Here is a 16004-nt window from a genome sequence, read left to right as displayed (position 1 = left end):
TTCCATCATTTAAATGCACTTTCAACCACTCATACTTGAAAGTTGTGAAAAGCAAAAACTTCGTGTTTCTGATAGTATTTTGACTGGCAAGTTACGAACAATAATCCATCACAGAATAATAAAACTCAACACATAAATTAGAATGAAATTTTCCAAGCAGTTTTGCAAAATTAAAAAAGTCATTTACAAAAGCATTCTTGCAATAATTTTCGCATTCCTACCATTAAAAAATTCCTCTCGGGGTAATACATTTTACACTGACACATAACATAATGAAAAAAGCTATTAGAGCGTTCATTTAAAGTTTTACAGATGGCCAATCACAGTTTCAACTGTCGTCCGTTACCATTTCTACATTTTAGTTCACTTTTAAATCAAACTTCAAACAGTTTGTTTTTCGCGTTGTAGATCTTCGCTTTTTGTTCATAAGGTTATCTTTTGAAATAATGTACTTATGGCTTACAAAGCTATACAATAATCATCTTTATGACTATTGCTCTTAAAAAAACAATTGTAGCTTCATATTTCCTCCAAAGATCATTCCCTAAAGATCAGTTTCTAAAGTAATATTTAATTAAGTTAACTACTTTTCCCCATACGTAATGATCAAACAGTGGAAATTATCCCATCAACTTCTAAACCATACGAACCCCGCCGATAAACAAAATTATAAACTACGTAATGTTGTGTCTAGAATTTATATCTATTGCTTAAAAGATTTTCCTCCGGAAAATGTTGTTGCTTCCGTTCAAAACAGTTTTCCTAAGTCATAACAATAAGTAGTGGAGAAAGCAAAAATGGCTTTAAACTCAAGAATTTTACATGTAGCCATCACAATGCTGGTTAATGTAATCAAAAACAATACAGTAGCGTTTTTAAGAAGCATTTGCGATCTAGTTTAGATTTTATTTATGATTCTTTTGTTAAATAAGTATAAGCACTTTTCTTTGTATATGTAGTAGTTTTGCTTGTGAACGTACTCATTTATCAAGTTGAACGACACCCAAGTGTACGAAAATAAGAGTTTATGCCGTTCCTGTAGAGCTCTTTTTATCGATGTTATAGCAAAATAAACTTTTAAAAGACTTACTTTGACAGGATATATAATTTATCTAATTATATGGCAGTGTATACTTTAAGCGAAAAAATATACTGTATTATAATAAGTTGCTTTATTTTCACATAAATAATTTTAAACGAATTTGTCTTTAAGGGGGTCCGAGACATATTTCGAAAAAAAATTTAGTAAATACTTGAGAGTTGAAATTTTTTGCACCGATTCACCATCTACTTAATAAGCAAAATCATAACATAAATATTTAAAAAAATATTTTATTTAAATTTAATTTGATTTTTTTTTCAAAAAAATGGGTTGCTTTAAATTGCTATAACTGAAAATACTCTTCGTCAATTTTCAATTTTTTTACAACAAATTATGCAAAAAGTCTAAGCTTTAATTTTTATTCGGTGATTTTAAAAATATTTATTCAATAAAAAATAAAAAATATTTAAAGAAAAATTCGAAGATACTTTATTTTTTAAAAATCATATTTTTTTCAGTAAACGTTCTTTTCAAATTCGCCGAATAAAAATTAAAGTAAACTGTTTGAAAAAGATATGATCCAAATTTCCTTACTTTATCTTTATCGGTTCATTACTTATAAGAGTTTGAATGCAAGAAATCGGGAAAAATTGCATCATGGAGAAAAACGCGTTTAAAGTTTTAAGGTTAAATGCAATATTAGTTAAATGCATGCAACAAAAATAATTACATATCTCGTTCTAATTAAGATAGAAAAAAGATTCAAACGTCCTTTTAAGCAGAAGAAAACGGAGTAATTTTTAAAATAGTAAAAAAAAAATTGCAAAATTTCAGGATTTTTGTGACCGGGAGCCACTTAAAAGATTATCTTTGAATTATAAGTGTTGTTTTAGATGAATGAAGATCAGCATAGAAAAAAATTGAAGAAACAAATGTTTTATGGCACATTTACGATATACAACGTTTTTTCAAATGCTTTAAAAACAAGTTTTCTGTCACAGAAAAAAAAAAAATACTTCTGGCAAGCTGTTCCAATTGCCCACAACCCTACTAAAAGAGTAGCTTTTCCTAATTTCCAGGTTCGCCTGAGATTTGAACAGCTTAAAACAATGACCCCTCGTTCTGCTTTCGCGTGCAAAAATTTAATCATTTATTTATTCAGAAACTACACAGCTTCACACGCATAGAGGACTGCGTACAAGCGCCTTGCCTCCAGACACATACATGAAAGATTTACAGCACACGAGAAGGAAATAGCATCCAGGGCACCGGCGGGAATCGAAACCATGACCTACGGCTTAGAAGACAAAGCTTCTACCACAAAACCACAGAGGCCCCTTTATCCATTACCATCTTTCATTTTGATAAAAATAAACAATTTAATCATCATGTCCCCTCCGACTCGTTTTTGCTCCAGGCTGTACATATTAAGCCTATTAAGTTTGGTATCATAATCTAAATCTGGAAGTCCCCTTACTAGTCCAGTTACCCATATTTAAACCCTTTCCAATACAGAAATATCTTTTCTCAGATAAGGCGACAAAACTGCAGATCATACTCCAAATGGGGTTTTACTAAACTCCTATATAAAGGCAAAAGAACCTTCTTAGATTTTTTTGAAATAGATCTATTGATAAACCCTAGCATTCTGTTGACTTTGTTATTTGGAATGCTGCACTGTTGACTATACTTGAAGTCCTGATTTATTAAGACACCCAGATCAATAACATTTTCTGGTTGACTAATGACTGAACCCTGTAAACGATAACTCGTACGTTTATTTCCATGACCTAAGTGTAGCACTTGACATTTCCCTACATTAACTGCCATACACCATTTATCTGCTCACTTAGTAATATGATCTAAATCCTCTTGATGCTGTTTTACTTGTTCTTCATTTTCTACAATCCCCATAACTTTGCATCATCAGCGAAACAATTCATGATTCTAGAAATATTTTCATTGATGTCATTCATTTAAATAATAGAGAGGCCCTAAAACTGAACCTTGAGGAACATCGCTTGAAACATCACTCCATTTAGAATGATTTCCCCTCACAACTACTCTTTGTTTCCTTCCAGTCAGCCAATTTCTAATCCAAAGTTAAGTTTTTGTTCCTATTCCTATTTCAGTCAGTTTGCTGAGAAGAGCAACATGCTGTACCTTATCAAAAGCTTTTTGAAAATCAATATAAACAACATTCACATACTTTTGTTATCTAAAACTGAGGTAACCATGTTGTGGAACAGCAATAAATTAATAGCAAACGATTTACCTTACTTGAACACATAATGCAAAATAGTCGACAGGCCATTAGTCTCTAAGAAATTCATAATCTCTATTTTGATCAAAGCTTCAAAAAGCTTACAAAACAACTGAAGTAACAAACCCACAGTTTACGTCGGATCGCGACCAAATTTAGCAGGGAAGTACTTGGGCACCCGAGAAGTAACGGAAGGGGGAGGGGGGTTCGAATGCCAAAATATTACCGAACCGCTCGAAATTTAATTTTAGGACTTGAAAATGCCTTTTTCTACCTGGAATGATTACCTGATTGAATTGATTTCAGTATCATTCGAAAGCCCGTGAAGAATACCTTTGATGTAGACTTACTTCCTTCAAATTTCATAAAAACCAAAGCTGTAAAATCAATAAATAAAATTTAAAAATAGTAAAATTTATAAGCATTTTCAAGCATTGGAACATCGATATTAAGTCGGAAACGTACCGTCTGCCGCGAGCTCAGTTTGAATCAAGTCATTGAGAAGGAAAATCTCTTGCCATTTTTCCCGACGTTGAACAAATAAAATTGTTGCTGTTGCTTTAAGGTAAACATTTCCCTTTTTGCTTATTTTTGGCCTATATATATATATATATATATATATATATATATATATATATATATATAGCTGTAAAATTTACAGTGTTTTTTTTTGTTTGTTTGTTTGTTTTTCTATTATTTAAGCCTGATTGTTGAACACACGTCACTTGACACAACTTTTATTTTCAAGGTAAGCCATTTAAAGCCGAGTGACGCAGCTAGTGAAAGAAATAAAAATCATAACCATGACAGCAAAACAAAACGTTCATTTTAGTTGCGAAAATGAATTCCATTATGTTTCATTTTTTGCTTTTTCCCGGAGTTTAATTCATTAGAATCGGATGGCTTAAAGTAAGCCTCAAATTCGGCTTTTCTAAAACCAATTCTTACAGCTATTCTAAGGCTTGTTGAAACTTTTTATGTAGAAAACTGCTAGCTTTTGAATGACCTAAACTTTAGCATGAAATTTTTCTCCTCTAAATCATCAAATTTATTATGAAATTGAGTTTGTGTGATTGGTGTAGAAAAAGAATAAAACCGAATTCTCAAAAAAACTCTTCGGGGTGCATATATCCATGCTACAAACTAATTGTGACCCAAATATCATAAAAATTGACGAACGGTCTTGGCGCTTGGTAAATCACAGACACACACTCAAACTGTTTTATCACTTGTAGAGATTCATCCAAAAGAAAGGGAAGAATTTCGATTTGAAACATTGAAACTATGTGCCCTTTTACCCCCAACTAACCCTTTTTATGTTCTGTTCACCAAAAAGATAAACCGAACGGAAGCAAATGAACTTCCAGAAATTCTGTAAAGTTTGAGGATTTTTTCTGAAGTAAAAAAGTAGGCAGATATTCTCCAACTGCTTGGCTCCGATTTGTTAGTCCACATCCAACACGTGTTTGGTGTACCCTTTCATTATTCCATCAGCGCAGTATAGCATATAAGTGAAAATAAAAACAGTTAATTTCAGTGAAGGAAAAAAGAAATATGAACAGCTTATAAGAACGGAAAATTTATTTATTTGTTCGTAAAAATTATGAAATACATTAATCGCTTAGTATGTGCTAGTTACTTTCTAAGCATTGAAAAATGCGAACAGATCCCAATACTTCTGTGTTCCGAACAAACAAACTTTACACCGGGTTTCTAACGACGTAATCACATTTCATTTTCATAGTCATTTGAAAATATTAATCATATTGGGATGACTGTAATAATTTAAAGAATGGAATAAAATATCAAAGTTCATAACAGTTATTTTATGCTTATATTTGATGCTATACTAATGCTTTAAAATGCATTTAATTCATTTCTATGAAATAGTTTTCTTATGCATATTGAAAATTCCACTTCGTTGAACTCATTTCAAAAAAGATTTATCAGTGCGTTTTATCAGAAGTATAACTTGTATCATAATTGAAAAGGGTCTGAGTGTGGGCGGTATTTGCCATTCATATCCTTTAGCAATTATTTTGCCTTTGAGATGCCTTTACAATGTTTAGCGATTTAAATGTTTAAAATGTTTTCAGTTTATCATTCTATTCTGTTTGAAATAAGTTGAGATGCATCAAAGCTTTTCCTATTATACTCGTAAGCTTTTCTGTAACAAATATACTTTAATAAAGGATTTTTATTAAAATTGTTTATTACATAAAGTATAAGCCATTGATGACTATCAAATCATATTTTCATCATCTTCTTTATGATGTGCGTCTTTCATTCTTCTCTTATCAGAAAATTCCCCGTACATATTTCAGGCAGCACAATCTAATAAATCATCTCACCACTCCAAAAAATTATGATGATAAATTTCAATCTAATGAGATTTATTTTGGATGAAAAAATTTGGAGAGCGAGAAAATGAAGAGTCTGAATAAAAATGTGTGATAAAACCCTTCTTGTGTCTAAACTTTCATTTCCTCCTGAGATAAGAAAGAATTCCTCCGACATAAATAGCCTCTGTCGGAAATTGTAGAGCTCTGAACTTAGAGGAACTATTTTCATACTATAGTTTGATTGGTCAACAGCAATACACTCTGAGATTTTATGGCTTTTGTAGTAAGAAACTTCCTTATTTTGGAAAATGTTTTCCTTTTTCCACGCTTTTTTTTAAGTCTTTAAATGTGAAATTTCTTTTTATTATTTACAGTAGCGAAAAAATATGAGAATCACTGAGATAGATCTCACTAATAGAGAGTCACTGCTAACAAAAAGTGAAATATATTATGTTCATGTGCTATTTTACATTAAAACTTGTGAGGCGATTTGTTGACGAAAGGGTAAACTAATAAAATGATCATAAAAGCAAATCGATATTTTCTAGATTTTTATACTAAACATAATTGGTGTTATTTAATTTAATGGGGAAGAAGAAAAAGAAAATTTTAGAATTTTTTTTTTTTTTTTTTTTTTAACAATTAGATGCTCTGAACATTTTTAGTCCATTTTTCACGACACAGATTTTTGTTAGTTAATTCCTGTGTAATATGAATTCCGCTATTTTTATTTATTTTTTACTGCCTTAAAATTTTAAGACTGGAAGTAATTTAAAGTAGAAGCGGTTTAATTTATACATGTACAGGGTGGGATGACAGTACACTCGGGCGACTAAAATATTACTTTTTCGGCAAGTTCTTTCAAAACAAAAAACAATAGAGGAATTCGGGAGTATTTTGAACTCCACTATTTTTATTTAATTTTTACTGCTTTTAAATTTTAACATTGACAGTAATTTGAAGTGGTAACGATTTAGTTTTTTATGTACGGGATCCGACAAATTCAGGATGCCAGTACGCTCGGGTGATTAAAACATCATTTTGGCGACAATTTCTTTCAAAAAAAAAAACTTTTATTGGTCATGCCACACTAATTTTTTTAATAAACTCGGAGTCAGAATTTGTCTGGTGCTTAAACGTTTGTCTTGGTTCCTAAGGTTTCACAATTTTTGTCGTTATCTGTATTATATACAGACACAAAATGAAAACCGCTGACATTTTAACTGAATTTTTACCCTCATATTTTTCAAAAATAGGCTTTTAGTCATTTTTCTCCAATCACGTTGAATAATTATGAAATGTCCAAGAGTACAGCAGGTTGACGAGTTAGAACCTAATATTTCATTTTAAAAAGTCTCAAACGCTTTTGCACGATTCATATCCAGAAAAACGAAATTAAAATTGCGTTGCAAGTAATTGCGACAGGTAACTTTAGTTTATTACCGTTGGACTGAAAATGGTTTCCAACAAAAAGAAAACGTGACTGTGCGTTAGACATAAAATGCGGGTAAAACAGAGACAGCTCGTTAACATCATTATCAGTAACAAAGCACAAGTTTGGTTTTCTGAGACTAAAACAAGCAATAATTTGTGACAAAAGTCAGGTACTGGAGTTCTGCAAATGAATTGAGCAATCAAGTACTACTAAATAACTTGTTTTCTGAAATCTCGTTGATTATAACTCGTCGTCGACATTTCCGGTAAGCTTAATATCATTATTTCTAGGCGCTTCAAAAATTCAGCAAGTGATACGCAAGCCTATAAAATACGAAATTCTCTTCATCGGGCATTCAAGATGACTCAAAAGCTAATTCCGTGAAACATCTCACTTCTCATTTCTTTTCTAACTGTAGCCTCGCCCTAGTGCTATCCTTTTATCATGCAGCTTTAACTCTAATAAAAGAAATCGAGGGTGGATTGAACATTGACAAGAACAGGCTCATAATTTCATATTACCGTCATTACCGTTCACGGAGGGCTCATAAGTAACTCTTCATGAGGCTTCAAGAGTTATGTGGTACTTGAGTTCAGGTCATTATGTGAAAATTTGTTTTGAAAATTATATCATTTTTCCGGAAAGGTTTTTCTCCTCTAAGCGGTCAAGTTGCGTCGAGTTTTTGGAAACTTGTTTTGTTTTTTATTCATCAGAGTGAAAATCATGAACTGAATTCACGCATAAATGCACACCTACATCCACGCTGCATGCGTTTTGTGCGTAAATGTCAAAAAACGTTCACGACACTTTGAAGAATAAAAAATTTATGTACAGCAGAGCTTGCAAGGTATTTACCAGAAAGTGATTGTATAATTAAAGCTAGTGGTATTTACTAGAAAATCACTGACGTGAAGATACTATACCTCCCAAAAATCCAAGGTTTCTGAACCGCGAATGATAGTTTTACTGAACTCATCAGACCTTTTTAGCTCTTACTCAAGTTCAGTCTACAAATCGCTTCACTATGAACCACTGTGTAAACTACTGTGCCACTGTGAGGACATAGGTGTTTTGTATTGGTGGCCAGAAGATGTTGTTTCCAGAAGTTCCAAACCTTTATAATGCGTGGGTGGACCTTGCTTGTGAAAGACCATCTAACCTGAGGCCTCATTACGTCATACATTACTACGTTGTGAGCTCCGTGAAAATGACAAGTAACCAGAAACAAAATAGCAGATCCCTACATTACACTCTAGGGACCCCCGTACCTATCATTATGGTTGAACAGGTTGGATGGAACCCTGAAGACAACTCTGTTTTTTTATTCAGACCAGGAGCTGAGCAACCCCGATTCAGCACCCGCAGAGGTAATATGAGTTTGGAATAGGAACTTTGATGGCTTTGTGACCGCGAGAGATTTAACTTGCATTCGTCACCAGTAACGAGCACGGAAGATCTACACTCTGGCATTGAACCTTGACAGTCCCGTTAAAAGGCCAACGCTTTATGTATCAGGTCACCACAGTTTTCCACTGCTCTACATCAGGGTTTTCTCGAGTTCCTGCTCTAAATCAAAAAGCATAAGCTGCAAAAAAAGAATTCCAAACTGAGCTAACACCTAACGATGGACTTTCTTCAACGATTTCATACAATCGATGACAACCGTTCCCATGCCATAAGGTGGAAGCCGTATAGGAACAATTCGGCGTCATGCTAACAGGTAAGGGTGATAGTGTAAGGAAAAGAAAAGAGAAAATACTATGAATCGGTAAAATCTTCTAATTCGTTTGATTTCGTATTTAATTTATCTAAAAATTAGTGCATAAGGGGCTTTGCCTCTCTGGTGGCTATAGTTATTAAGCGGTTTTTTTTTGAGAAAGATAAAGTGCCAAAACTATTTTGGAGTTTAATAGTATTTTGTTCAATAGTTATTTTTTAGCAGCAGCCATTTCAAAGTTAACATTAAATTATACAGTTACTGTGTGTCAAAACAAAATTTTACCGACCATAACGCATCCTTTATTGTAACCACTTCTCAAGAAGTTTCATAACTACTGACAGGCAGTTCAATAATTGCATCCTTTAGGAAGAAACTGGAATGTTACTTGAACGGGAATGCTGAAAAAACTCTTTAATTATACATTATTTTATCCTCTATATTCGTATTGTGGCATTTTTATTTTCCGCCCTTTTTGTTGGAATGATCATTGCTTTGCAATATTGTGCTTTTTTACGAACCTGTTGCTCTCGCAATCTTCCATTAAGATGCATATTTTCTGAAAATTTCCTATGAATTACCGTCGCTTTATAAATCTACTTTTAATCAAAAGATGAAAAATGTAAAGATATAAAATTATATAATACGGTATTTTGTAAACAATCTGGATCGGCCGCAATCATTTTCGTGATATTTTTGAATGCTCAAAAGATACGCCACGTTCCTTTTTTATGTTCTTTACAGATAATTTTTGTATTTGTACATTTACTGAGCTTCATACTTTTGTTTTAAATAAAATAATAATTTACCATACCGCTTAAGTTTTGAAATAAAATGAAATCCTGTGTTTTAAAACTGTATGGTTACGTTAAGACTAACGTGTTACGATTCTAATTTTGAAACTTGACGATTGATTTAGGGCCCCTGTCCTTATCTTTAGATTTAGAAGTTTTTAAGAACATCGGAATTAGAGGTTTAAACACGGGCTCCTAAACTACAGGTTATGACCCAAAAATATTTCTAATGAAGGTCGAAGGGCATTTCTTCGCTGTTCAATTTCAATCTTAAAAAAAATCATCTCTTTCATCTAAATGCTTTTTATAAGTTCTGTCATGTACTTTTTGCTTTTACAAATAGTTCAGGTGATTTTATTTTTCTGGTTAGCAATTTTTTGATACGTTAGTATTTTTGCTTGTAAACATCCCTTAAGATCAATCATCTTGTGCACAACTTTTTGGAGGTTCTGCGGCATGAAAAGTTCCATGAAAGACTTAGTAAAAATTGTTGGATAACTAAACGTGATGTCTGTTGCAGTGTAAAAACTATTTCAATTGTAATTTAGTTGTTATATGTTCTATCACATTGAGAGATAGATTAAGGGTGACCACAGACTGAGGAAACAGGAAATATCAGACATTTTTCTGAGAAAAATGCCGAATTCAATATTAGTAACGCAAGTTTAAGCCATTTTTATAGTTCTGAAAAGGGCGTAGGGAGATCTCCCTCGGAGATTTATCTAGTCTAAAATATGTTTAAACTGTCTTTGATTATGTAAAGATGGAGAAAAGTATGGAGAGGAGGGAAGGATACCTTTAAAGAAAAATGTAAGAATGCAGTTTTAAAACTGTACATTTAGGGCATTTTTAAGGAACTTTGGGTTTTATGTTCCGGGGTTGATTTCAGCTGAAAATATTTTGAAGCTAAAGTGTTAAAAACATTTTTGTAAGATAACTTGAGGAATAAGGATATTATTAACCACAATATTTTGAGATTTTTTTTTTTTTTTTTTAAGTATAGTTCAAAGCTATCTTTGGTGATGTTAGAGGAAGGAAACTCTGGTTGGAGGGGGGGGGGGTGGTCTCCGGAAAATTGTAAAAACTGATGCGTCTAAAACATTTTAGCTATCTTTGATGATGTAAAGAGAAAAGGAGGAAGACAGGTATATAGGGGCTTTTTTCGGAAAAATTATTATTATAGAAAAAATAGTCGGGGAATGTGGGGTAAAGTGAAATTGCTAAGCTGGCTAAGTTTTTTTTTAAATGAAAAAATTGGAAACTTCTTTTGAAAATTACACTTTACAAAGAAAGAACATTGTAAAAAAAAAAAGTGGAAATTTTTCTCTTTATTTTTTTCATAGAAAGAGTGAAAAATGAAATCTTTTTCTGAATGAAAAATGTTTTATTCAATCATAAAAAATGTATTTGTTCAAATGAATGAGTAAAAGAAGGGTAGAATGAATAATAAAAAGATAATGAAACAATGAACGAATACTTAAATAAATAAAATACTTAATACATGAAGAAAAATAAATGATCGTATAAAATAGTGAATTTATAAGAAAATGGCTGAAGGAATGAATAAATAAGTGAATTAATGAATGAAGGAATGTAAATAAATTAATAAATAAATCCGTAAGTGATTTTAAAAATAACACTGCAAGGCAAAAAAAAAAAAAAAAAACCTTCAAAATGCTTCTGACATTTCGTCGGCTGATTCTTTTGTAGAATGACACCTTGAATCCGAATATGACCTCCGTTTTCCCCCTTTACGTGCCAGTTTTTTTTTTTTTTTTTTTTTTTTTTTTTTTTAAGGACCCCCAAGTTTTTTTAAATTTTCTTTAGTTTTAGAGCAATTATTATTATTATTATTTTTTTGGAGGTGAAAGGAGCTTTATATCAACTTCTAACATTGTTTTGGTGGGCAAGAGAGGTTCAAAGTTCAAGATCAAGGATACCGATCGCAAAAAGAGGGACTTGGGGGGGGGGGGATATAACCTCTCAAAATAAAAGAAAAATCACGAAAAACGACCTTTTTATTCTGATTTTTTAAAAAAGATATTTGTAAAAAAATTTCGGAGCAGAATGAGAGTATAAGACTCGCTTCTATGACTCCTATGTCCAAAAAAAATTTTCGCGACGTAAAAAAAATAAAATAAAGTAAAATATATCATGTGAACGTCGCACGTTGCATACAAGTTGAATCGCAGGTCTTCATTCAAAAAGGCATTCCTCTGGCTGATTTCTATGTAAAATGACCACTATGACCCCTTGTTTCCAAATACGACCATCTTTCTCCCTATCACGCACCCTTTTTAGAACCTACCCCCCCCTCCTTTCCCCCGCCATTTTTTTTATTTGGAGGGGGAAAGAGCATTACAATAACCGTAAGCATAATTCTGAATGATTAGAGCTGTGTAAAGCTCCAAATCTTATGCATATGTAGCAAAAAGGAAAACAGGGGGGGGGGGCACCCCTCCAAACACACTGTGCAGCAAAAATTACTCTCAAATGCTTCTGAGGCTATTCCGCCTGATTCCTCTGCAAATTTACCCCCGGAATCCAAATATGATCTCCGTTTTCCTCCTACATGTACCGATTTTTGTAGAACCCTCCACCCTTTTTATTTGGGGGGGGGGGCAAGTTTTTTTTTTTTTTTTTGGCTATATATGCACAAGATTTAGAACTTTGCGCATCTCTAGTCATTCAGAATAATGTTTACGGTTATTGTAATGCTCATTTTCCCCTCCAAATTTAAAACAATAAATGGCTCTGAATCAGGGGAGGGGGAGGTTCTAAAAAGGGGGCGTGATGGGGGGAAAGGTGGTCGTATTTGGAAAAAAGGAGTCATTTTATTTAAGAATCAGTCAGAAGAATATCTATTTGAATGAAGACCTGCGATTCAACTCGTAAGCAACATGCGACATTCATAAGACAGTTTTTTCTTTTTTTTTTTTTTTTTTTAATTTTTTTTACATCGCGAAATTTTTTTTTGGGCATAGGAGTCATAGAGGGGAGTCTTATACTCTCATTCTACACCGAAATGTTTTTTACAAACATCTTTTTTAAATAAGCAGAATAAAAAGATCGTTTTTCGTGATTTTTCTAATATTTGCGGGGGGAGTATACCCCCAAGTCGCCCTTTTTTGCGATGGGTGTCCGTGATCTTGAACTTTGAACTTCTGTTGCACACCAAAACTATGTTAGCAGTTAATATAAAGCTCCTTTTACCTCAAAAAAAAAACTCTAAAACTAAGGAAAATTGAAAAAAACTTGGGGGGGGGGGGTGGCCTTTGAAAAAAATTGGTACGTATAGGGAGAAAACGGAGGTCATATTCGGATTCAGGGGGTCACTTTACATAAGAATCAGCCGACGAAATGTCAGAAACATTTTGAAGGATTTTTTTTTTTTTTTATTTCACTTTGTCCCATTCACCTTGCCAATATTAGAAATACAAGTAAGCTTAAAATTAACTGAAAAAAGTAAAAGATACCGCATTAAATATTAGAAGGTCTCAATTAATATTTAAAATGTTAGTAACAATAATTTTATCATTTTATTCTTACAAAAATAATTTTTGACTTACATCAAAATAATACAATATGAATGTAATTTTTTTGAAAATTACCATTATTATCATTAATTTTAAGCTCCAGATGTATATTTTTCCTGACTGGAATAGAGTACATGTGCTACTATATAGTTAAAATATTACGAGAGTGTTGGCAGTAAAAGTAATTATTTCACCATTTCACTTTGCCCCACATTCCCCTACAGCCTACAAATAAATGTATAACGCATTACTTGTGTTTTTGTAACTAAACGTATGTTTGTAAAAAAAAAGGCTTTTTCTTATTTTTTTTTAGGTAATGGTTTACCCGGTTGTAGAAGAATGATAGTTTCAAGCATTGTTATGTAAATTTTTTAATGTGTATGTATAAAGTTAAATAAATTCATTTTAAACATATTGTGTTTAATGACTAGATAAGTTTGATAAACTCAGTTCAGTGTTATGTGCGTGAGTTTGAAACATAAATCCCATGCGTATTTTAAATTTAGCTGCATTAGTTAATGAACTTGATATTAACTGTCTGATTGAGTTAGACCTGAATGTATGGCATTTAGTTGCCGTCTGGAGATTAAATGCCATACGATGGAAGCTAAAAAGAGTACTCAACCAGTCACGTCTTAAGAACCAAAACGGCCACACAATTTTTGCATCAATGATTTTTCATGCACAAATCATTTCTATTTTGAAGCAATTAGTTTGCAATGTAGAAACAATCCCAACTTTAGTATTACATGTTGCCTTTCAATCAATGCTAAAAGCCATTATTAATTTCAGGATCCAAACCTCACCCCTTAAAAACAAGCACAAACTTGGAAGCTTATACAAAAGTTTTGTACTCACCTTTGGCGGGAGGGAGGGAGGGGATAGAAAAAAGGCAAATGAACGGAATTGCTGTTAGATCTCATACGGCAATACCTTTCCCACATCTCATGTTTTAGTGTAGTACATTTTTTCCTCATTCAAGAAATAAATAAATGTTTTGAATAAAGTGGCTACTAATGGTAAAAAAGGGCTACTAAACTGAAAGTGTATGCCAGCCACTGACGACTAAGTAATTTTTTATTTATTTTGTTTTTCGCGAACACTTTTCTTCCTTATGCAAGGAACTAAAACTAAAAATAATATAATTGATAATAGTCAGTGCCGGATATACCGATTTTTAAATGCTAGGGCAAATCTTGAAGCTGATGCTCCTACTCATTCTCCTTCAAGTTTTATATTGAGTTTCAACGCCCCCCTCCCCCCACGGAAATAGAACAAATTTGTTGTCCCCCAAAAATTGTCTCACGGGGGCAAGGGTCCCAACTTCCCCCTTCGCCCCCAGATCCAGCACTCATCATTTTAGTTAATATTCAAGGAAATAATTAGTCATTAAAGAATTCGACTGCACTTACATTATTAAAAGAACACAACTAATGTTTAAGGTCATTGATCAGATACCAAGCAATAAGTCACTGAATAGCAAAGTAGCACGAATTCAAACAATGAAGGCAAATTTATTTTGATCTTGATATTTTAAAATTTTTGAAAATGAAATTTATGAAGCAACAAACTGAAGTTATGTGAGCCTTTGTTTGTACACTTTTGATTACTTTTTACAATATGGATTAGCTTTGAAAACTAAAATGGAAATTAATATCTTAAATGTATGCAGTTTCTGTACTAAGTAATATTGTGCACTACATTTTCCTGCAACCTTTTTATTAGTAAACATTGTTCGTGTGCAATTCTGTTGTAAGCTATTCAATTATCTTGGAAATATCATTGTATTTTAAATTTTCATAGTAGCTATGCTGATTAATAATTAGATTCATCCAAAGCCTAAACCATCATCAGCCTGCAGTCTTGAAATGAACACGAATTTATTGCATATTTATAATTTCTAAAAGCTACTTTTATATTTGTGCGGTAGGCATCCTCGGATGATATTAGTGCAAAGAAATTGTTCTAAAACGCATTCTAGAAACTGTACCTACATGTGTGCCACAAAATGTTCAGTGTTCAAGAACATGTCTTTAACGCGATCATATAAGTGCTTAAAAAGTTAAACTTTGTTTCTAGAAGTGGTTTTTAAACTGACCCAGAAAAGTGTTCTAATTAAGGGGACAAGTGTACGTGTTCAAAAAATGCTTTAAAAAGTGTTCCTACAACGGTTCTAATAAATGTTCCGAAATTAGTGTTCTAAAAAAGGAGACATGTGTCCGTGTGAAAAAATGAGTTGAAAAAGTGTTTGATTATTTGCAGTGTATGATTTCATTTTTTCTTTATTTAAATTTATATATTTACTTATTTGAAATCAACCAGAAGACACTGGTTTAATTAGATATGGTCCCTGGGTTTAGTTATGTTCATATTAGAAACTGGTAATGATCACACTGTTGAGCTTAATTATTTTGAGGAAATGCACAGGAAATGTAATCATTCTTTATTTTTATTAAATAAAAAGCTTCTGTATAACCGAGTTAAAGTATCATTTTCGCTATGTAACTAAAACACAAGCTGCGCGGGGTAAACTCGGAATTTATCGAACTGATTTCGTTGACATTTTCCGTTTATGTTGGCTAGTGCTGGGAAGGTTTACAGACCGTTTCGAAAAAAAGTCGGTCAATATTTCTTTTTTTTTTATTCGAAATTTAATTTTTGAATCCAAAAAGGCTCGTTTTCCTGGAAATATTTATCGAATGGTCTCGATTTTAGTTTCATTGGAAAGTGCAGGAAAAATTCCCGCTTAGAAGAATTTTTTACCTACAATCCGAAGGGATGGAGGGCTTTAATTGAGGAGAGAAAAGGTTATAAGCATTTTAAGTAAGGAAAGATCAATTTTTATTTAGAAATTTGAGTCGTTGCCATTTTTGCT

Source organism: Uloborus diversus, chromosome 3 (genome assembly GCF_026930045.1).
Source record: "Uloborus diversus isolate 005 chromosome 3, Udiv.v.3.1, whole genome shotgun sequence".
In the NCBI taxonomy this organism is placed as follows: Eukaryota; Metazoa; Arthropoda; class Arachnida; order Araneae; family Uloboridae; genus Uloborus; species Uloborus diversus.
This window is presented reverse-complemented; position numbering follows the sequence as displayed.